The sequence below is a fragment of the Ictalurus furcatus genome, chromosome 1 (assembly GCF_023375685.1).
Source record: "Ictalurus furcatus strain D&B chromosome 1, Billie_1.0, whole genome shotgun sequence".
In the NCBI taxonomy this organism is placed as follows: Eukaryota; Metazoa; Chordata; class Actinopteri; order Siluriformes; family Ictaluridae; genus Ictalurus; species Ictalurus furcatus.
This window is the reverse complement of record NC_071255.1, coordinates 30,107,690-30,131,054: the sequence shown is the minus strand read 5'-3', so window position 1 is coordinate 30,131,054 and position 23,365 is coordinate 30,107,690. Positions and strand designations below refer to the sequence as shown.

Genomic DNA, 23,365 nt, shown 5'->3' with positions numbered 1-23,365 from the left:
TCTTGCAATTGAGGTTGTAGAACCATGTTGAACGCTAGAGCACCATCCACAAGGAAAATTGTATGTGCTCAAGTGATATCTTTTTGTCTTGTGGTGTGAGGAACGTCAGCTAGACCCAGTAAACTGCGCAATAGCTACAGTCCTCGAGTTCTTATAAGGATGTTTCTCAGCAGGGTTGGCTCCTTCTACAATCATGGTCTACGTGGCCTTCATTTTGGCCAGCCACGCCCCTATTGACAACATCCTCTAACATTGAGGTTTATGTGTGGTGTCATGCATACCTTCCTGGGACCTTCTGTGGTCCTGGAAGGTCTATGAGGTGCCCCATTTGAGCCCTTATAGTCAGCCTCAGAGAAGCTTCTGACTCTAAAGGTAGCTCATCTGCTGGCCCTGACATCTCTCAAGCGAGTAGGAGATCTACAAGCTCTCTCTGTTGCCTCTTCCTGCCTTGACTTTTCCCCTGGATTAGCAAGGCCGTTCTATATCCTAGGCTGGATTATATTCCTAAAGTGCCTACATCTGCTGCCCAGCCGGTAGTGTTGCAGGCTTTCTGCCCTTCTCCATTCCTCCCACTAGAACAAGAGAAATTGCACCTACTGTGTCCAGTAAGGGCTCTCTGTAATTATGTCTGCCACTCCAGTCAGTGGCGTAAGTCTGAGCAGCTGCTGGTCTGCTTTGGGGGTAACAGTAGAGGTGATGCTGTGTCGAAGCAGCGTATCTCTAATTGGATAGTGGAAGCAATCTCCATCGCTTATGAGGCGCGTGGTCTCACTAAGCCTCTGGGCACATGGGTTCATTACACTATGGGGGTCGCCTCCTCAAAGGCTTTGTCCAAAAGGGGTACCCTTACAGGATGTGTGTGCTACGGCGTGGTAGTCTACGCCACACATATTCATTCAATATTACAGCCTGGATATACATTCCACCCTGGGCTCGAGTGTCTTGCAGTGACCCTCAGGCTCAGATCTTTTTATACAGGCCATACCCTCAGTATGACAGAGTGGGTATTGTCGTTCTCACAGTGTGAAGCTCAGGCAATGTTGAGTTACCTTTTAAAAATGGTCTGCACTTATATAGCGCTTTTATCCAAAGCGCTTTACACTGTGTCTCATTCACCCATTCACATACACACTCATGGTAGCTGAACTGCCACGCAAGGTGCTAACTTGCCATCGGGAGCAACTTGGGGTTCAGTGTCTTGCCCAAGGACACTTCAGCATGTGGAGTCATTTGGGCCAGGAATTGAACCGCCAACCCTATGATTAGTGGACAACCTGCTCTACCACTTGAACCACAGCCGCCCTTTTAAAGGAAATGTCTGGGTTACACATGTAACCTTGTTCCTTGAGAAGTGAACGAGATGTTGCGTAGCTTTGTCATACTGGGGCATGCCTGTGAATTGCGTCTTCGCTGAAGATAATAAGGCTGAAGGCACGGTTCACAGGTGCTGTTTTATGTCACGTGACGCGCTTAATTGCAAGGTCACCTGATCAGGGCAGGCCTATAAATAGGCATGATGTTATACGAGCTTCAGATACTGGTCGCACATGAGGGCGCTTCCCACAGTGTGAAGCTCACGTCACGTCTTGTTCCCTTCTCAAGGAATATGGTTACATGCGTAACCCAGACGTTTTCCAGCACAAAATTAAATGTTACAGAAAAATGTACGTATATCATTAAAGGAAGCAGCATATTACGTAAGAGACACTTTTCAGACAAAAAACACAATGAAAATTAGAAGCAAGTGCGACAGTCAAAGTCTCCAGAAGAACCGTGACTGGTTCTGCAAGATGCTCAATAAAACTTACAGCTCATTTTTTATAAAACTGCACAAATTGTACCAGAGACTAATATTTTTATTTCTATTTTTTTTTTGTCACTCCAAATATTGACTTTGTTTTATTTACTACTGTTTACTGCACTTTACTGTATTTTTTTTTTTTAAATGTAGAAACATTTAATTTCATTATTTTGAAGGCATATATTCCCTAATTTCTCCATTTGGGGATTAATAAAGTATTGTCTTATCCTTTAATGCTTCAGTGTGCCTGCAGAAAAGGGGAGGAATGTCTCTTTTGGATGTCTCACTCATGCTTATGCCTGAACAGGTTGTGGAAATTATGCTGTTTTTCTTTCAGGGTTCTAGAAATATTCACTCAGAGATTTTATCTGTTGTTTTTTCATTGTTTTCTCAATATCATTTTCAATTCTACTGAAGTATTTGGATGTTTTATGTTAATTGTGGTTTCATTCATTCTTTAGTCTGGAGTGAAACCAGTAGAGTTTCTCAATTTACTATCCATCTACTATTTATGTGAAACTGGGGAAACAAGCAAAACACACAGTAGCATGCTTCATTAAAGTCTTCTCAAGTCATTTTTTTTCCATCAGGAAGTCACTTGCATGTACTGATAAGTGTATAATTGCTGCATCACAGATCCTGGGTTTCATCCTGAGTTGGAGTTAATGTCTGTGCAGAATTTTGCATGTTCTTCTTGTGTTACTGTAGGTTTCCTCAAGGCTCTCTGAGTTTCCACCAAATATTTAAAAATTAAAACATGCAGGTAGGTGGTTGGACTGTGCTAAATTGCCCCTAGGTGTGAATGTGTGAATAAATGGTAACCTACCATGGACTGGCGTCCCATCCAGGGTGAATTCTTCTGCTTTGTGCCCAATTTTAACAATATTGTCTCCGGATCAGGATAAAGCACATACTGAAAGTGAGTGAGTGAGAGCACACTCTGTTTTATTCCATACATAATATTCTTCTTTTCTTCTTCTTCATTTGTTGTTATTATTGTTGTAATACTACCACTACTAGTAGTAGTAGTAGTAGTAATAATAATAATAATAATAATAATAATAATAATAATAATAATGTGAATGTGAGAGGGACATGAACAGTGGGATCCACGTCTTAGAGCTAGTGAAAGTGCCTGTATTTTGCATTGTTTTCTAATTTAATACAACAATTTTCATTACAAATTATATTATTGGCAGCAGCTTGAGTGAAAAGTAGAATCTTTTGAATACTTTCTCAGTATTTGGTATGTCCCCTTTTTGCTTTAATGACAGTATGAACTCGAGCTAGTGTGGGCTCCACAAGCTTGTCCAAAACCTCATGGTCCATTTTTAGATCAAATCGTCAAATGGTCAGTGTCGTCTGATCACATGCTCCAATAGAAGAGATTAGACGTGAGGAAAATCTGACCTTTTGTACAAATCAGCTGACATGGTCAATAGCACACATTTACTTACATTTAAATAGGGACCTAGAAATAGTGCAGCTTCTTGAATGTTACATGTTCAAGATATTAAACATTTACTTTCTTTGTTTTAAATATTTCAAAAGCTTAAGGGGGGGGGGGGCAGAATTTGAATGTAGTCAAAGTCCAGACTTTTGGACTCCACTGTAAATCCAGTAGGGGGCGCCTTTCTGACTCCTTCAGTTCTCACTTCTCCATCTGTGAGTGACTCAGTGCTGCACAACTCTCTCTCTCTCTCTCTCTCTCTCTCTCTCTACCCCTCTTCTCCCTCTCTGGAGCAGCACACACGCCTTCTGTAGAGCTGTGGATGACTGTGAGCAGCGTTGAATGTGTAGGACTGTTTAATTCGCTGTGGGATGAGTGGACTAATCGGGTTGTTGTGTGATTACTGATCGGAAGCGAAGAGGAAGCACAGCTCAGCTGATCTCGGTGGGGAAAGGAGAGATTTCAGCCCGAGATTCATTCACAGCCCGGATAAACGGAGAGGAAAAGCGTATGAGGCCTCGAGAGTGAAGAATACATTGTAGAGGTGAACTGCTTTTCTCTCTTATTTTTAATTTTCTCGTGTTATTTTAGTTCCATTTTCAAGTTTCTGTTGTTTTAGTTGGGTCTGAGCATCAAGCGAGCTGCTCAGTGGAAAGGCTTCACCATCCTCTGTGTGTGTGTGTGTGTGTGTGTGAGAGAGAGAGAGAGAGAGAGAGAGAGAGAGTAACAAGCATTATGGGGACCAAATGTCCCATAAGGATAACAGTGTCTGACAGTTTTGACCTTGTGGGGACTTTATTTTTATTTGCTTGTTTATTTATTTCTTTATTTATTTAACAGTTTTTGATTAAAAAATAACCAGAAGAGGTGAAATGTTTACTTTTGGTTAAGTTTTAGGCATAGAATTAATTAACTACATATGTTCATGGTAGGTCCCAAGCCACTACTGCTCTGTGTGTGTGTGTGTGTGTGTGTGTGTGTGTGTGTGTGTGTGTGTTACATTTAGATACCCGGTTAGTAAGTAGCAAAGATGGGAGTATTTACAACACTTGAATACTGTGGTGCGGATATAAAAAGCTAGGGGGGAAGAAAAAAAACCTCCACGTCCAAAGCTTCTCTCGTTTCAGGGGTAAAAAAAATAGCAGGGACTCTCCCCAGTGTGTTTCTCTAAAAGTAGCCAAGCTAGAGCAGTGGTTTCCAAAGTGGGGTCTGTGATTTAAATGTAGTTACATGAAGGGAGGGGGGGAACAACTACTAACCCACAATGTCAAAGTTATATTTATCATATTTATGATTGAGTTCTTATAGTTATTAGCTTGTTTGGCTGCTCACTTGAATGGGTTTAATCCAAACCCCAATAACTCAAAATCAAGTGGGACTGTAAATAACAACAACTTGGATCTAATGTATTCTGTCAGTGGAAAGTTCAGGAATAAAAAACACTATGTCTGTAATACACAGGCAGAATATTATTGTACATATTTACATAATGAGCCTAATATTTGAATAGTTGGATTATGTTATATGTGTAATTTCATTTTATAGTTAAAGGTATCCTGGCTAAATACAAGAAAAAGAGAGAACCCCTATGCATCTGTCACATTAATCAATTTCTGTTGTAACTGCACAGTTGGCCTTATATGTTGTGAAGCTCCAAAGCGCCTGTCGAGTTTGTTTAAAGGGATAGTTCACCCAAAGGTGAAAATGCTATCATCAATTACTCACCCTTACTTCGTTCCAAACACATAAGACTTTAATTAATCTTCGGAACACAATGAAGACATTTTTTAATGAGAACGTCCACTCTCACGATACAACGGGACCTGGAAGCGCTGCACTGTTTACAGCATTGGAAGAGGGACGCTGTACACAAACCGAGTCGCATAGAACAATCAATGACGCGCGTCGGAGATCTTTGCGGAAGTGAATAAATATTTTGTGAATAAACACTTAATTTTAGTTTTTATGCTCACACAAAGTTTTGGTATTGCTTCATAAAATTGGGATTAAACCACTGGAGTTACATGGATTACTTTTACGATGCCTTTATGAACATTTTGGAGCTTGAAAGTTCATTTCAAGTTTCAGGTTTCATTAAAATGTCTTCATTTGTGTTCCGAAGATGAATGAATGCTTTGTGGGTTTGGAACGACATGAGGGTGAGTAATTGGAGACAGAATTTTCATTTTTGGATGAACTATCCCTTTAAGGTCTTCCACAATACAAAATGTATGAAGCTCCTCATATTATTTGAGAACTATATGAAATATTAGCACAAGACCAGTTGCACTGACTTGTTCATACATTACATATATACAAAAGATATATTTCCTGTCTTTATGCATTCTTTTCTGTATGCATTTTTGTGGGTTTGTTGTAAACATTGGCAGGTTAGGAGAGTAAAGAGTGTAACATCCTGTTGAATGGCACTGGAGTAAAGTAATTGACCATGGGTTTGTCTCTCTGGGTTTTTGGCAATTATGAAAGCAAGATTGTTATCCATTTCTGTGTACAGGGAGCAAATATGAGAAGGAAACTAGGCTTCAAAACAAAAACACATGATTGGTATCCAAATGTTTGATCTAACGATAGTTCACTGCATCACTGAATTGATAACTTTTGACAGGGTAAAATAATGAAATAATGATGTGCACACCGGGTATTGCTGTAGCATTGCTCATAAACTTCAAGTCAAACTAATAAATGGATAAACAGAGTTGTGTGCCTGTCAGAAATAACTCCTTTTCCAATGTGTTGAGTTATTCATCCAGGCTGATCATGCCGTGGCGAACAGGCTTTGCAGCCTAACAAAAATCTTCAGAGACGGCGGGTTTGTAGATGTCAAAAAGTAATTAAACTTTATTGAAACCATAAAGTGAGACTGTCTGCAGAAGATCTGAATTATACATACACAAACGTCTTTATATACCTTTCTGAAGCAGTAAAATTATCCCTAGGCAGGGCATTCACCGTTTCTTTCTGGAAACAAACCAATCTCCATTGCCTTAACTAATTATTCATATCCGTATGATACCTTATATATGTGGCGCAAGCATTGTCAGTTGTATTTTCTTTAAAAGCTTTACCAGACCAGGATTTTTTTACTTTGTCCCATAATTCACCCTATAGTCTCAGCCTGGTACTCTTCCTCCTGGAAGTCTTATCTTTTCTTTTGACACTGATTTGCAAACTTAGGGGGCTTTGTTTGTAAACCCAGTTCTGGTATGTGTCTAATTGCTTTTTTTTTTTATTGCCATAGAGTGAAACTGCTTTAGACAAACACAAGGTTCTTAATTTACTCCCATAAAGTGAAACTGCTTTAGACAAACACAAGGTTCTTAATTTGCTGCCATAAAGTGAAACTGCTTTAGACAAACATAAGGTTCTTAATTTACTGCCATAAAGTGAAACTGCTTTAGACAAACACAAGGTTTTTAATGTACAAACAAAGAATGTCACTTGTAAGAAAGTGTTATATAGTTTTATAATATGCTTGCTGTGCAGAGAGGTATGGACTGACAAAGAAAACAATTAGGCCTTCTGTTCAGTAAGAAACAGAATTCATCTAACTCAATACACACTTAGAACATCAGCAAGTGTACTATGGATTTAGATAATTCTTCTCACTAATAATTCTAACTGTTGGTTATACATATTAGATTATACTTTATTAACATGTCCAAAGATTAGTAAACTTTGTAGTTACACACATTGATTACACTTTATATCCTATAATCATTACCAGGCCTCTGGAAGCTTCGGTTTAGTCGTGCCGTGTTCATATGATGAAAGCTAATCAGTGAAATTGAGCCTGACAGTGGCTTGGAAGCTGAAATCTACCACACACCTCAAACAAAATTAATCATTTCACAGTCACAGATCACTCAAACTATGGCAGAAATGACTTTACAAGTTAAAGAAAACTAACTTGCAGAGTGCTATATAATACCAGAAGTAATAAATGTTTATTAATCACATTAATCAACAGGTAACAGCAAAGCCAAAGAGACTTAAACACACGAACCAAATCACTGTTTAACCTTCACTTACATTTACCGAATGAATAAATATTATTGTAAGCATTATGCAGTCAGTGTTCAGCTATTAAAGTTGCTATGCATGAGCTTTTAACTCTCCTTGTGTTTAATTGAATTTACAAGACTCTCCTGTTGCCTCCTTAATTATTTGACTTGCTATGATGTGTGTCAGAAATCCAGTGATGCATGACTTCTGTGGGCTTCTATGCTGGATTGAATTCTCTTTGGACAACAGGCTTTTAACATGTAATTTTATGTCCCACCCAGACGCCGGGGGTGAATGGCAGTGTGAGTGGGTGGGTGGATTTGCATAGAAAAAAATCTGACTATTTACTGGACAATGCACTCTTTGTTCGTCCCATCTGGACACATGGTTTCTCCATGTGATGATTGGGAAATCTCTCAAAGGGGCGAAAGCTTTGAACTACCTATCACTACTTGTGAATACTACACAAGTACTGTTGATTATTTTATCATCGTAATTCATAAATAATGTAAATGAGCAAATCTAAAGTTATATTTGATTATTTGAGTTTATTTTTTGTTTACTTTTTGGTCTAGATATCCAGCTGTCACTACCTTCTTCTGTGAAATATAGCTAGCTAGTAAACAGCTTAGCTGCCAAAAATGACTAATTTTGTTGACCCGATTTTGAAAAAAACATTTTAATGCTCTTAATTATGAGAATTAAACTGGAGGCCAAACCAACAGATAACACACACACAGTATATACAGGTGCATCTCAGAAAATTAGAATATCATGGAAAAGTTAATTTTTTTTCCATAATTTAATTCAAAAAGTGGAACTTTCATATATCCTAGATTCATTACACATAAAGTGAAATATTTCAAGCCTTTTTTTGTTTTAATCTCAATGATTATGGCTTGCAGCTCATGGAAATGAGATGCTGGAAAAATCCAGTATCTCAAAAATATTAGAATAAAGAATTTATAATACAGCAATATCGACCTGAGAAGACTCTAATCAGCTAATTAACTCAAAACACTGTTGCTCAGTGGTCCAAGGTCCTCTTTTCAGTTGAAAGTAAATGTTGCATTGAAATCAAGGTCCCAGAGTCTGGAGGAAGAGTGGAGAGGCACAGAATCCAAGTTGCTTGAAGTCCAGTGTGAAGTTTCCACAGTCATGTCATCTGCTGGTGTTGGCCCACTGTGTTTTCTCAAGTCGAGAGTCAATACAGCATCTACCAGGAGATTTTAGATCACTTAATGCTTCCATCTGCTGACAAGCTTTATGGAGATGCTGATTTCCTTTTCCAGCAGGACTTGGCACCTGCCCACAGTGCCAAAACTACTAGTAACTGGTTTTCTGACCATGGTATTACTGTGCTTGATTGTCCAGCCGACTCGCCTGACCTGAACCCCATAGAGAATCTATGAGAGACATCAGACCCAACAATACAGCCGAGCAGAAGGCCGCTATCAAAGCAACCTGGACTACAATAACACCTCGGCAGTGCCACAGGCTGATTGACTCCATGCCACTCCGCATTGATGCAGTAATTCATGCAAAAAGAGCCTCGACCAAGTATTGAGTGCATAAATTAACATACTTTTCAGAAGGTCGACATTTCTGCATTATAAATTCTTTATTCTAATACTTTGAGATACTGGATTTTTGATTTCCATGAGCTGTAAGCTGTAATCATCAAGATTAAAACAAAAAAAAGGCTTGAAATATATCACTTTGTTTAATGAAACTAGAATATATGAAAGTTCCACTTTTTCAGTTAAATCACAGGGAAAAAATCAACTTTTCCATAATATTCTAATATTTTGAGATGCACCTGTATACTTCAGTAACAGGCACTAACCACCACTGTAATTTTAGTAACCTAACGTTATGTTACACAGATGTTTCACAGGATGTAAGTGATCATTGTTTGCTGAGATATAGCTAGCAAACACTAACATTAGCTAATCAAATAGCTACATAGTAGGCTTATTGCTAAGGTTGTTGAAGAAATCCTGGTGACCTGGCCATCATGTTTACTGTGTTTTTTTTCTTGAATTACGCATGAAGTTGCTTTTTCGGAAGCAGTGATAGTGATTTCTTAGTCTCATCCATGATTTCTTTGAAAGTAACAGGCATGCGTATGGGGAAGGGGCTTTGGAGGGAAGTCTAATGGGAGAGGGTGGAGTGTAAAATTAAAACAACAATGAAAATAGACTTCCAGTAAGCTCCAAAGCCAAATCGTTTCCTAAATGGCATTGATCCAAGGATGCAGTACTGACAGTGATTCACTGACAGGAGCTTGGATCAGGAAACAGGCAGTGACAGCACCATTTTAGCCTTGAGAAGGATGTCTGGTTGTCCTCACTGTCCTTCATAGCAGCTGATGGTCTTCACTTTAATCTGGTAGTGACAGTAAACACAGAGGGGGTGGGGTGGGAGGTTTGAGGACGAAGGTGGAGGGAAGGGTTAGACCCAAATCTTTTAATCAAAAGAGTGGCTGTAGCAGCTCTGAGATAAACATAATTGTAGGAGAGTGTTTGTGTGAAGTGTGTGTGTGTGTGTGTGTGTGGTGGTTGAGTTTGCCAGCTAAGTGATTGTGACTCCAGCTGCTGCACAGAAATGATTGATGTTTAGAGAGTTTCGTGGGGACATTTGTGTGTGCACACTAATCTGCTTGTGTTTATCCTTTGTCACTAACTTGTTGGTGTTAAAAGCTACAGGTGTCGATAGTTTTGAAGAAGGCCATTGGTTTGCTTGTGTTTGAAGCAAAGCTTAGGGCTTTTTATATATTCTTGTATGATATGAGGCAATTTTACCCAGTTTACAAGGCAGTGGAATCTACTTCAGAGTTAAAGGGTTTGATCAATGAGATAACAGTGAGAATCAAGTCAGAACTTGCCAGACTTTAGCACAGAACCTTAACCTTCCTGTTAATTGCAGCCTGAGATGAACAGCACTGATGGATAAACTTCCAGTTAAACATCTCAATTAAAGTCATTGCCAGTCCACACTCAGGGCTCCATGCAAAAAAAATATCTAGGAGGCTCATAAACCCAAAATATTTAGGAGCCAAATCAAATTTTCAGGAGCCCAAATATAGTGATGTCATATGACATATGATGATATCATTGTTAAACGGCTACCTCACACTGCCTTTTCTTTCCCCTCTGTACTTGTCTGCCTTTGTTTACTCTGCCTCCCATAGTTTACACAGTGTATTCTTTACATACACAATATGCGCAATGTTCAGTATATCATATTGAATCATATTACTGTAAATACTTAAATGTCCAGTCATTTGTTTCTTTTTTTCACTTTATTATTCAACTATGTACAGTTAGTTGTTTCCTGCTTATTCAGGTTTGGAGTCCGTATCTCCCACCACCACCATGTCACTGTCACTTGGCCAGCCAGTGTAGTTAGGTCCGCGTCTTCTTTTGCTTGCAAACAACCAGCGCTTCACACTGGGCTCTGGGTCAAACTGGTCAAGTGAGGGGCCCTCTGTACTAATCCTCACTCAGTCTTCCAGTGTTTTAACACATAAGGAACTGCACACTTTTGACTTTATTCTATTCTGTGCTGAGAATCCTCTTTCACAGGGTTTGGACGGGCAGGGAATGAGAAAAAGTCTGATATTTTTCGTTTGCGCATTTCGTTTTCTTGTAGACTCAGGTGCAAGAGGAGATGAGAGGTCAGTAACCTAACACAACAAGACCTATGCTAATTTCTATTTAATTTGGTTTTAAATTCCTTTTGTGGGTAACGGTGGCCACTGGCGACTGGCAGAAAAAACATGGTCGCAAAATTAAAAAGTTAGTCGCATTGGTGACCATTTTAGTCACCATCTGGAGCCCTGACACTCACTAGCTAGGTCTCCCCAGTTACATGATGGCTACCAAAGTAATTTTTTTATTAGCATGTAAACCTCAGGCTTCCATGCGATACAATACAATATGACTTTCATTCATAAATGATTACATATTTTTGATTATACCAATGATTCTGTTGCGATATGGTATAGTAGATATGTGGCCAAATTTGTTCAGAATCTGGGGTAGGTCTGCTGTTAATTTGTGAATGACAGTGACCTAGAGAATATAGTCACACACACACTAGGTCTGGGCGATATAGACTTAAAACTATATCACAGTATTTCACTGTATTTTTTGCTGTAACAAACTTTAAAGACAGGAAAGGAGGAAGCGGGAACTGGGGAACATAAACATAATGTTTAATAATCAACAGAACTCAAACATAACATAAAACACACAAATGTAAGCCAAAAATAAAGAACACATGGGTCTCTCTATCTCTCTCCCTGGGGCTTCCAGACACTTCTTTAGCATTTTCTCTCTCCCGCTGATTAGCCAGTCAGTGCCAGGTGTGCATCCTCACAACCTGGCTTCTCCCTCCTCCTCCTCGTCACACAATATAAACGACTATACGAAAACAGTAACATTCAACACATCACATCTTTCTCGCTACAAGTCACATCAGCATACAGTCTCTGTAGAAGCGTGCAAACCCAAACATTGGTCCAAAGAAAGTAAAACGTAATCCTGACCATCTTCAAATGCTAACCTATGCTAAACAAGCTGACTGAAAATTAGAATATGAATTTCTCACAAATTAAAGTTGCAACCACCAATACTCACAGGATTCATAATCTAACCAATGGAAAAACAAATGGAAATGTTGTAAAAATACTTTTCTTCTCTAAAAGTGCATATAATGTTTAAATATTGCAAACTTAAATCTTAAACTGTGTCGCATAACAGTAAATAAACCCAATGTATCTGAACCGCTTCCATATTTTGGAAGAAGCTCCTTTTTTGGGGATTAATTCTTCTTCCTAGGGTTGGAACTCTGGCTTTGTGGCACGTAAACACATCATCAACTACATCTCGGGATGGCTAATTCTTATCTCAGGGAGGAATTGTACCAGTATATCATGGACGATACAATATGGCACAACCCTAACACGCACACCTGTAATTAGCTAGAATTGCTTAAATCCAGTGGGTCTTAAAGTGAGGGCCAAGGACCCCCAGACCCCCATGATTAAAAAAAAAAAATGTTATTTTAACATAGTTATATGTATTATTGAGTTTTTATTTATTTAGTGTCATTAAGTCCATCTGACTGGCTACTTGAACTGAATGGGTTTTAATCCAAATCCTTTATTCAGGAATCCATTCAAACATGATCACTCAAAAACAAATAAATAACTTGGACCTAATGTTCTGTTGGTGTAAAGCTCAGGAAGCTCGAATAGACAAAATATTATTATAGATATTTAAATAATGAGCCTAATATTTCAGTAGTTTATGGTTGTTGTTTTTTAAAATTCTTCATGGAATTCTTTTTATTTTACAGTTAATGCGGTCTATGGCTGTCTGAGAACCCCTGCTGTGAATAACAAAAGAGAAAATACTCTATATCTTTCCTGCCCAGTCGGCAGGACCACTTAGGCCTGGCCACAGATGTCTCGCAGTGTCTTGATCATTGGGTGTAGACTTTTGCCCCGGTTGGGAGTCTAAATATAGACTTATGTTGTGAAATTTTTTAAGTTGGGAAACAGTACAAAGCTGTTTTTCATGAACTTTTTGAGCTTGGCATTCCACCACGGTAGGTGGAATTGTTTAAAAGAGCAATATTGGCACATTTCACAGCAGCAAATACAAGCAAACACTCATTTGGGTATCTAATTATGGAGTGTATTATGAATAGCCATAGTAAAGCCAGAGCTTTTCCACTGAGCTGGAACCACCCCTATTATTCAGGAGAGCAGAAACCATGTTTCGGAGAGAACCGGCAAACCATAGAAACAGTGTTTTGATGGAAATACACTTTTTAGAGAACAGTATTCAAAAAAAAAAATTAAATTATGTTGTACGTTATTGTACAACATAATTTAATTTACATAATTTATTGTAATCACTGACAGACTCCAAAATAATGCTTTGTAATGATGCATGTATCACTTACGCCTTACACTTGCAAACATATATACACAATCAGGTGAGGCTGACACATGGACATATACACATGTCCAGGTGAGGCTTTTGCTGAGGCTTTATGGTAGCTATGATTACTATAAAACATAGCAAAATGAACATATTTCGCTTGTTACATGTCAGATAAAATATATTCCAAAAATGGTCCATTTAAAACCACTGAGTCAGACCGTCCATGCTATAATAGTTCTGTTTCTAATTTTAAAACATTTGAAACCTTTTGAGTCAGCTCACCCAGGCCACAAAGACTTCTAGACTGAAACGATCTTCATTTTTGTGGCTCTGGTTTGTCTTTTTTTTTTCTGCCTTCTTGCTTGAACTATGATGGACTTTTGTATGGGATGCTCTTGTAAACAACATTCTCTGGAGTTTCTGGAAAAAACTCTTAAAGATGTTCAACTCAATATGCCTGTTGCTTCTTGTAGTATTGTTTATAACAAACCTTAATAGTTCTGATTACTTTGTATGTCCTGAAAAACCCTGTTGCTTGTGACATATTCTTAATTTTGACGTTTTGGTTATTTTTGTATAAATGTCCTAAATGTTGGCCTTTATATAATCGTAACTAATTGCTCCTAGCTAATGGATGGTTTTAACCAAAGCGAAAATATGAATATTATAAAACCTCATTTTGCAGCGCTCCCTCACTTTCTCCCATTTTTTAAAATCTTTACAGATACCACAAAAGTAGATTGCGCAAAAATTGTTTAGGAAGTTTAACAACTGCTATGATATCTAGGACGTGTCTCTGCTCGTAATAAGTGAAGATTCCCCATTTTGTGTAATTACTGAATGCTACATGTTGTTATTATTAATGGAAATAGATAACCCATTGGTCAGGGTCAGTGTTATCACAGATTTCCTCTTCTCTGCTTCTTCTCACACTCAACTGCAGCTTCAGAGATATTCCTGTGGGGGGGAAAAATGACATTCTACACATGTCAAAAAGACCGTTGTCGTTCACAATGTCGCTTCTGTTCACGCAGGTCAGATGCACGTCACAAACGGAATTAGCTTGAAGTTGGTTTGAGTTGGTCAGTGCTCTGCTGTCTTCTTTCTTATTTGAAATGCTGCTTCCTCCCAAATACCGTACATAGCAAGGTCTCAACGCAGTGGATAATAGAGACGTTGTTGCTTCCAAATGTTCACTGCGATCTCCAAAAAAACCACGTTTTTTTTAACGTTCTAACTAGCCTGGTGTGCTAGTTTAGATAACAGTATAAAATGTGCTGCACTGAGATAATGAAGACCTAAAGTTGACATCTGAGAGTCATTATCATTTCAGCAGGCAGCTTTGTGACTTTCATCTAAACACAGTTGACTGAAGGGTGTCTTTAATGAGCTCCTCATGGCCATGGGGAAGAAGGTTAGATGGGACAAATTACCGTAAAGCTTTAACCACTTATTTAAAGGAACAATTACGAATACAAACCAGAGAACCAAAATGTACTTATTTGATGTTTCTCGTTGGTCAAAACAGTCTTTTTGCCCAATGTTTATATTTATTGGCATTTAGTTCTTGCTTTCCTGTGTGCCACTTTGTATTGTGAATCTTTGGCACCAGAACCAAATAAAGAGCATTTATAATATGCATTTAGGGTCATATTTAGAGTTGTCAACTTTAGAGCTGCACAAATAAATATCATATTAAGCTTGTGATGCAGATTAATTGTCATATCTCAGCCCAGCCACGACTCAGTTTCCCGGGAAACACTGCTAACTACAAACATGGCTGCTGAGGACTACACTTCCCACACATGCATGTGCTCACCTTCCCCAGAGTTCTAATCGCACACACCTGCATCCAATCACACACACACTCTCACCACAGCACTTAAGAGACTTTGGATGCGAACAGACTCCGCGAAGTAAACGTTCAGTTCTCTGCCGTTATCCAAGCCTTATTCACGTATTTTGACAAAGTGACTTTGACCAGTGTTTTCGTCCACGACCTCGATTTCTGCCTTGCCCTGTTTTGTTTCTTTGCCTGATCGCCTGACCCCTGCCTGTTTCACGACCACGAACTTTGTCTATTTCCATTGGATTATTCTGCCTGATTCTGTCACCCGCATCTGCTTCTGTCTTCAACCACGGTACGTGACATTAATATTTCAATGATTTCTTGCATTAAATATTGCATTAAACAGAAACAGCAAAAAAAAAAAGAAAACTGACACGCTGTTTTGTCAAAATCTGCCCTGCAGTTTGAATAGCTAACGATCACATTCAATTTATAGACTTTTACCTGTATCTTGTACCCTTTACCAATCAGTACACCAACCAGTTTCTTTGATACGATCATTTTTTACATTTCATTTCCTGCCTTATGTACGGTACTTAGGTCAGTGCAGATGTGTTGCTGTGTTAGATGACCCCACCTCACAGTTTAAATCATTCACTCATCATAAATCATTACAAAACCCATGATGACAGATTCAATCCGGCTGCCATATCACGAACAGATTTCTTGCTTGGTACTCATGCCATGCTAAATTTCCTCTCAGAGAGTGCTGGATATCTCTTTCCATGTCCTCTCCTGTCTTCAGCAGTATAAATCAAGGAACTAACATAATAACAGGGACAGATGGGTGTGTGGCTGTGTCATTTGTTTCCCAGACTGTAAATCATAAAAGCAGCTTCAGCTAAATTCACGCCCCAGATTTATTCAGGTCAAGATGCTAGTCACAAACACACCTTTATCAGGTCTTGTTGTTTTATTTGTGCTCCAGCAGTATCTCCAATCCAAATGGTTAGATGGAGGTAGAGGCTGTAGGTTTTGGTTAAGAGAAAAGGGCTGCATTTCAGATTAACACTCTGCTCATAGAGAAGAACTCTGGGCTGTTCGCCAGCGTGTGAGCTGCTCTCATCTCTGAACCAGCGAAAAAAGTCAACTCAGCAGTTTCACAGAAGCCAGCACACAACCGTGCTTACACAATCAGTTCTGAACGAGCAATAAGGTCAGCTTGCGTTTTGTTCAGGATCATTTGCTAATAATTAAATAATATGAAAATAAAGAATAAATAAAAAAAAGCCCACTGCTTCATGTTAAAGATGAGCTTCATTCATTCACCTGAAGTAACTGCTTTATCCTGGTCATAGCTGTAGTGAGCTTTATATTTGACACTCTCTACATGGAGAAAAGGTTTAAAAATGAGCAGCAAGCTAACTAAATACATGCCTGTGTTTTGATATAAGCCACATTTCATTAATAGTACACTGATTTGCTTGTGCGATTGGAGCTTATTTGTGACCAATGAACAACTGTTCCACAGACTACTTTTTTTGTTTGTTTGTTTGTTTGTGCTGATTTTGCCCTCACTGTGCTTTTAGGTACTGTTGATAATATCAGATGAAATTATGAACATATTATCGTTCATGTGATCAGTTCCCATTTAGCCGATCAGCTGGATTTGTTCCGTCTGCAGTTTTATTTAAAGTCATGAGGAACTTGTGTCTGCTGCTTAGCTCTATGTAAAGTATTTACAATGGCTTTCAAGCAGTGTTTATTCCTGTCCTGGTGACCCCTGGCCTAGGTCAGGTCTTGATTTAAACCTTTGAGTCTATACAAACCAGTGTTTACAGTGCATGCACAGAGATATGGAGATTCTTCGCTGGAGGTTCTTAAAGTGGGGTCTGTGAGGCATGATTTTATGATGATTTTAATATGATGCCTTTTTATTTTATTCACATTACACTGGTGGATACTGTGGAATTGTCCACTATCAGTTATCACTGATCTTGTTTTAGTTATTATTTATTTATTGCAGCCTGAATGGCTGGTCACGTGAATTAAACTCAGGTAAGAGCTGTTAATACAGTGCAAAATGTTTACATCCATATTTTAGCATGATGCAATCGGTTTGGGTTTTACGGGTGGAGGGTTCCGGAAAAACTCTAAAAAGCTCTAATGAATCTAACTAATGTGTAGTGGTTTGGGAAAACCCTTCAGGTGTTGCAGTGGCTGAATGTTTGGCAAATATGGAGAAAGTTTAGGTTTTAAACAAAATATATTTTTTTTCTTGTTAATAATACTAGAATATAACCTGCATGAATAAGGTGTAAAGACATACACAGTTTGATGCATGGTGATATTTATTATTTTTGTATCTTATTTATTGCATGTTAAATTAAACACCAACTAATATATAGCAGTTGCTTGGTATCTTTCAGTGCAATCTTTAAATGCAGTTTTTCCTCCATTTAAAAAAAATATATTAAATTAATAACAAGTTGAATGAGATAAAGGATTTCAGTACTGGCCACATTGCTAGGATCCCTTCTGTACCCCTTCACATTCAAACAATTCACCCTATCATGTGGCAGTTGTGGAATGCATAAAATGATTAAAACTATAATATATATAATATTTTGTTTCCCTCAATTTCACTGTTAAATAAAAAATTTTTGTTGCCATTAAATTAAAGTAGCCTTGAACTAAGTTTTTAATTATTTATTTATTTCATTTAATTTTTTTTTTTATGCAACATTACTGTTTCATGGGCAGTTTGTTAACAAATCCATATATCTTGATGCCCATAATATATCATAGAAATGTCATGAATTTATATTTTTGTCATATCACCCATCCTTATTCAAAACACTCTTCAGAGTAGTCGCACTCTGACTGTACATGATGGCGAATACATGAGCTATTCATTTGTGCAGAATTAAAAACATAACATGTGGTTTGTATTTGAGCGTCTAACTCTTTCTAATGTGTGACCTTTTGTGGAATGAAAAATGAGAATCATATTTTGAAAGACGCAGCATGGAAACAGAAGCTCTGAGGGAGTTAGAGAGAGGAAAGGCTGTATCTTGAGTCTGTGGACAACTTTGGGTTTTTTTTTTTGTTTTTTTTTAAAATTATTATTCTTTTTATTATTAGTAGTAGTAGTAAAGGAAACGGTTCCAAATTCCCCCAGGTTAAAGTGGGTGTTATGTCATGCTTGTGTTGGCTCTCTATTCATTCAGGAGGATGAACAGGGTGTTTGTGCGGCTGTTCTGGTTCCTCTTCCTCAGGGAAGTCACTGCTGAAACAGTGGGTTTTTCATTCTCCAGAACAGAAGGTTTTGATTTCAGTGTCCTTCAGTGAAAAGAACGCCTCCCTTTCCTGTTCCTCCTCCCTTTTTTTCTCCTTTTCCTTCTTTCCATACTGTGCAGTGCTGCTCTGTCTATCCTCAGGCTGAGCATCTGGCTCTCATCCCTGCTTATTCCATGACTCTGTCCAAGTTAATTACTGTAGATTTGAATGTGGACTGCACTGCTGAGTAAGGGGAATCTCACTGCTCTCTCATCACTGTAATAAAGTATATTCTTGAGGAAAGATGGGCTTCATTTCATTCTTTTTTTTTTTTATTATTCCAATCCAAAAGAATTAAAGAATGTTTCTTAGTGGTCTCAATTACTCAATTCTTCCTAGAGTGTACACACATTAATATGTTGTGATAGTGATTGTTTCTCTTGAAGAATAAAGATTCTTACCCTTAAATCAGAAACCCAAAAGATATATAGGCATATATATATAGATAAAGATATATAGGCAGCCTGCAAGAACACTTAGTTAAATGTAAAAAAAAATGGGTTGAAGTTTACCCAAAGGTGTTAAACTTCATTCTACTCTGGAATCAATGGCTGTAAGAAATGGGTATAAGGTAGATTAGGGTTAAGATTTCCTGATAGAGAAAAGAATTCATGGTTTCATCTATCATAGCAAATCACCTTGGTTCTGAAGCAGCAAATCATCTACACAACATCACACTACCACCATCATGTTTTACCAGTGGTATAATGTTCTTATTGTGGAATGCTGTGTTAGCTTTTACAGCAAATTTAGAGACCTACGTCATCCAAAAAGGTCCCCATTTATTATCCGAAAAATAGAAGCAATTAGAAAAGTTGCAAATATATTTTTACAGCCCTATACAGTTGATACTACTGTAACACTGTCTAATATTAACTTTAAGACAAATCCAGGTTTACAGTAACTCTTCACCAAACAAGTGCACTTGTCTTTAATTTGTCACTCATTTAGAGTCCTATTCTTCACTTAATATGTAACAAATTGTAATAAGACATAAAACTGCAAACCTCCTTATATCCAAAAACTTTAGACTGGAAGTTAGCAGTTCTGTATTTTTTTTAATTTTATTTGTATAGCACTTTTTCTAATTCTTTTGAATGGAGTTTTACTTTTCCTGAAGGAAAAAAAAAATTCTTTTGTAATACCGGTTACCTCTTACTGTAGAAATAACACTAAGCACAGTAGACATAATTCCTAAAAATGTTTTCACTTTGCTAGATTTATTTTTGTCTTATCCACACTGACCCATATGTATCTTATACCTTGTTGATGGATAGCTGGACAGATGAATGATGTTCTCATGCTAGAATTTAGTCTACATTCCTTCTCTCTCCAGCTCTCTAGCTGCTAAGCCACACCGAAAGACAAGCAGTTGTTTCTTTTTTTTTTTTTACCCCCCCTGGAATTGATGCCTTCCTGGTGTTTTACAAGCATAGCTGAAATTAAAGTACTTAATACTGAACCCGGAGCTGGTGGGTCCTTGTTGTGCTCGGTCCTAATTAACTGATGTTTACTTATTCGGCTGTGGAGTTAACTGACATGAGTTTGAGGGTGAAAACAGGCAATAAAGGTTGAAGGCTGTTTATTAATGTTAATTTACGCTTGTTTATTTTAGAATATTTCCACAGCATTGTCTTGCAAATACAGTTTGTGTTGGTTTTGGTTGCTTTGTTTCTAATAGATTAGTTGTAGTGCAGGTTTAGGTTTCTAGCAAATAATTAATTATTACACTATATTGCAATATTCAGTAGGCAAGATATTGTAATTACAGACAGTTTAAACTATTATCACTCCTGCTGTGTTTCATTCAGGATGAAGTTCCCTACTGTACATAGGCAGCATTCATAAGGTCTTTTATTTTGGACAAATTTGAAATGCAGTCTCAGTTTTTCTGTACTTGCTGCATGAAGATATTTTTTATATAATGTAATCTAATATTTCAATATCGTGAACTGGGATAAAAGATTCCATAGTTATTATGATGTAAAAATTGAATTTCAGCACAGGACATGTAGACAGCCAGTGGATTTTTATGCTAGGCAGATGAGAATAGCATGAGCATAATGTCAGAAAGCTTAGACCTTCTACAGTAACACAGAGATCAGAGTTATTCTGGTCGTACTGACCCGACACGCTGTCTGCCCTTGGTGTATAATGGGCTCTGAGCAATGGATCAACCTAACATTCACACACATATACCCACACGTGTGTATATACACACACATACAAAGTAATTGATGCTTTACAGGTTTTATTAATATATAGTTATCTGAAATTCCTGTCAGAAGTCGCTAAAGAACTCATGATAGTGGCTAGTGGTTAATGAGGTGTGTTTTTAATGAGTTATGTATATTTTTGCACTTCAAACTCTGTTAACTTGAGCAACAAGAAGCCTCTTGATACTTCTGTTCACTCATAGTGTGTGTAATTTTGACAGATTTGTGTCTGTGTATGTATATCCTCTTATCTGTTGTAGCTAGCATGCTAACACAGGAAGGCTAGTGGCTAAAATGTGGTGTCTGTGTATTATTCTGTTCTTTATACATTTAAAACGTGGTTAAATCAGGTGAAAGTGAGTTGTGTATATTTTCTCTATTGAACGTTGTAGATATCTTTTTATGTCTTTTAGCTAGCAGAGTAGCTAAACACTAATGGGTGATTTTAGTGTGTTTGTTTTGTACTTTATGCATTTCACACCTGTTGAGGATAATGCAATCAATGTCTCGTCGTTTTACTTTAGTGTGTGTGTTTTATCTAGAGATCTGTTTTTATTTTCTGGTCTGTTTTAGCCAGCATGCTAATATCATTAACTTAGCGGCTAATCATGCATGTTTGGTGTTTCTCTGTACTTTCTACATTTCAAACTTGGTTATGTCAGACAAGGTAGTAGATTGATTAAAAAAAATGTTAAAAAAAAAAAAGAGATTTTTTTTTGTTCTTGTAATGTGTCTATAAACCTGAGGGGATGACGATAACAGCAATTATCCTCACAAATATTTACCCCACATCACAAAAAACATATTGTATCCTACTTTAGTGTATATTAGTACGCCATTGGTATCAGTGCTGTTTAGTACATAAAACGTGGTTTAGGACACGGCACCGAATTAATCCGCAGGCTTTAGATTGACCAGAGCAACATAGCACAACCCACGTTCTGAAATATTCTTCCACAAGTAGCTCGCGATCGCATTCTTTTCACGGCTTCAGTTAATTTTAGTCAACAGTGAAGCACAGTTGTTTTCCCAGTGAGCTTGTAAAAAAAAGGCACCCTCTGTAGCAGCCATGTTGAAAACAGTAAATCGCTTGTGCATGACTGCAGTGAGTAACGGAGTGAAATTCCTCCGGCGCTGCCTCACCTCTACCCATTGAGTGTTAATGTGAACCACATGTTATGTTCAGTAGGGGAGGAGTGTTTCCAGTCTGACCCCCACACACTCCTCCCAGAATCTGAGCTCTATGCTCTTCAATCAGACCTAGCTTTTAGACTATTTTTTGATTTGTTCCAGCTTTATGCCTGCAGACATGCCATGTAGTTTTGAGGTAGCAAAAGCATACTTCTTACTGTTTACACTCCATCTTCCTGCCATTGTAATGTGGATTTCTCCTCCAGTTGTGCGCTGCGAGTTTAAAAATGCGTTGCATCTTTTCTTTTATATTATTCCTTTGTCTTAGTTTCAGTGGCTTCTGTGGTAAAATGCTGCGCTGATGAACTTCAGAGTGTCTGAAAGGCATTTCCTTTGGTGAATATTAAATAGGGGTAGATGTGTGAAAAAGAGAAAACCCTTTTTTGTTATGTAAGAATAAGATTCAATTTTATACGTATGAATATAAGGAAGACAGCATTTTGAATTGTTTATGACCATATCCTGAAAAAGTGATGCATTGAATTTATTTGATTCAAATATAATTTCTGTTTTAATAATATATACAGAACGTACAGGGTTCCACAGAATTTTTTTGTGATTGTTGATTTTGCTCTGGCTTTTTTCAAAATTTGTGTTGCAGAAAAATACTTGAATTGGCGAACAAGTCTTTCACAGTGATATTTGTTGATAAATAAGCCCTTTTAGTTGTACTCATGTTTGACGGACGTCAAACTTAAAATCTGGTTGTGCCACTTTAACAGCAATAACTGCAACCAAACGTTTCTGATAACTGGAGATCAGTGTTTCACGTACTTCTAGGACTAGGACTTACTCCTATGCTTTGGATCATTGTCTTGCTGCGTAATGCAGTTGCGCTTGAGTTTCAACTTACAGACTGAAGACCGGACATTCTCCTTTAGGATTTTCTGGTAGAGAGCAGAATTCATGTTTCCCTCAACTATTACAAGTTGCCCAGGCTCTGAAGCAGCAAAGCATCCCCACACCATCACACTTCCTCCACCAGCGGTGGGTAATAAAGCTCTACATTTACTTCGTTGCATTTACTTGAGTAACTTGACTGAAAAAAGAAAAAAAAGAGTAGGTCATACTTATACTCTTGCTCAAGTTCATTTTTAATCACAGAAATGTACTTTTGCTTCGCTACATTCAGTGGAGTTCCTCCGTTACTGTTAAATATTAATGAATATATATAGTTTTAATAATTAGTTTATATCACGTATGATGAGGTCACGAGTCACGTGGCTCAATATTTTAGCAGCTCAGTCCTGGATGATAATGGCCAAAGAGGGGGAAGAAGCGCGTGTCAGAGGCAGGACACATGCGCACACACACACACATAGACACACAAACATACTAACACACACACACTACACACTTTCTCTTTTGTTCTGTTCCATAGTCTGTTCTTGTACTCTGTTGTCTTGTTTAAAGGCAATAATCAGGCCTGGTTGTATCTAGTCCAGCCGAACCCCATTATGAATGCAGTTTTATAGATTTGGGGAATTAGTAACTACTGGGGCAAATATATTTTCACACAGGCCCAGTTGCTATTGGATAACTTTTTTTTGCTCCAATACATAATATCATCGTTTAAAAACTGTATTTTGTGTTTACTCG

General features: G+C 37.9%; 1 protein-coding gene across 1 annotated transcript in view; it reads left to right on the top strand.

The window, feature by feature from the left end:
* The first annotated feature begins 3,487 nt into the window (after positions 1–3,487).
* itgb1a (integrin, beta 1a) overlaps positions 3,488–23,365 on the top strand; it is a 48,465-nt gene continuing 28,587 nt past the window's right edge. Inside the window, exon 1 of the mRNA XM_053635899.1 lies at positions 3,488–3,795. The gene's annotated coding sequence lies outside the window, so the exon portion shown is untranslated. The remainder of the gene's footprint in view (positions 3,796–23,365) is intronic.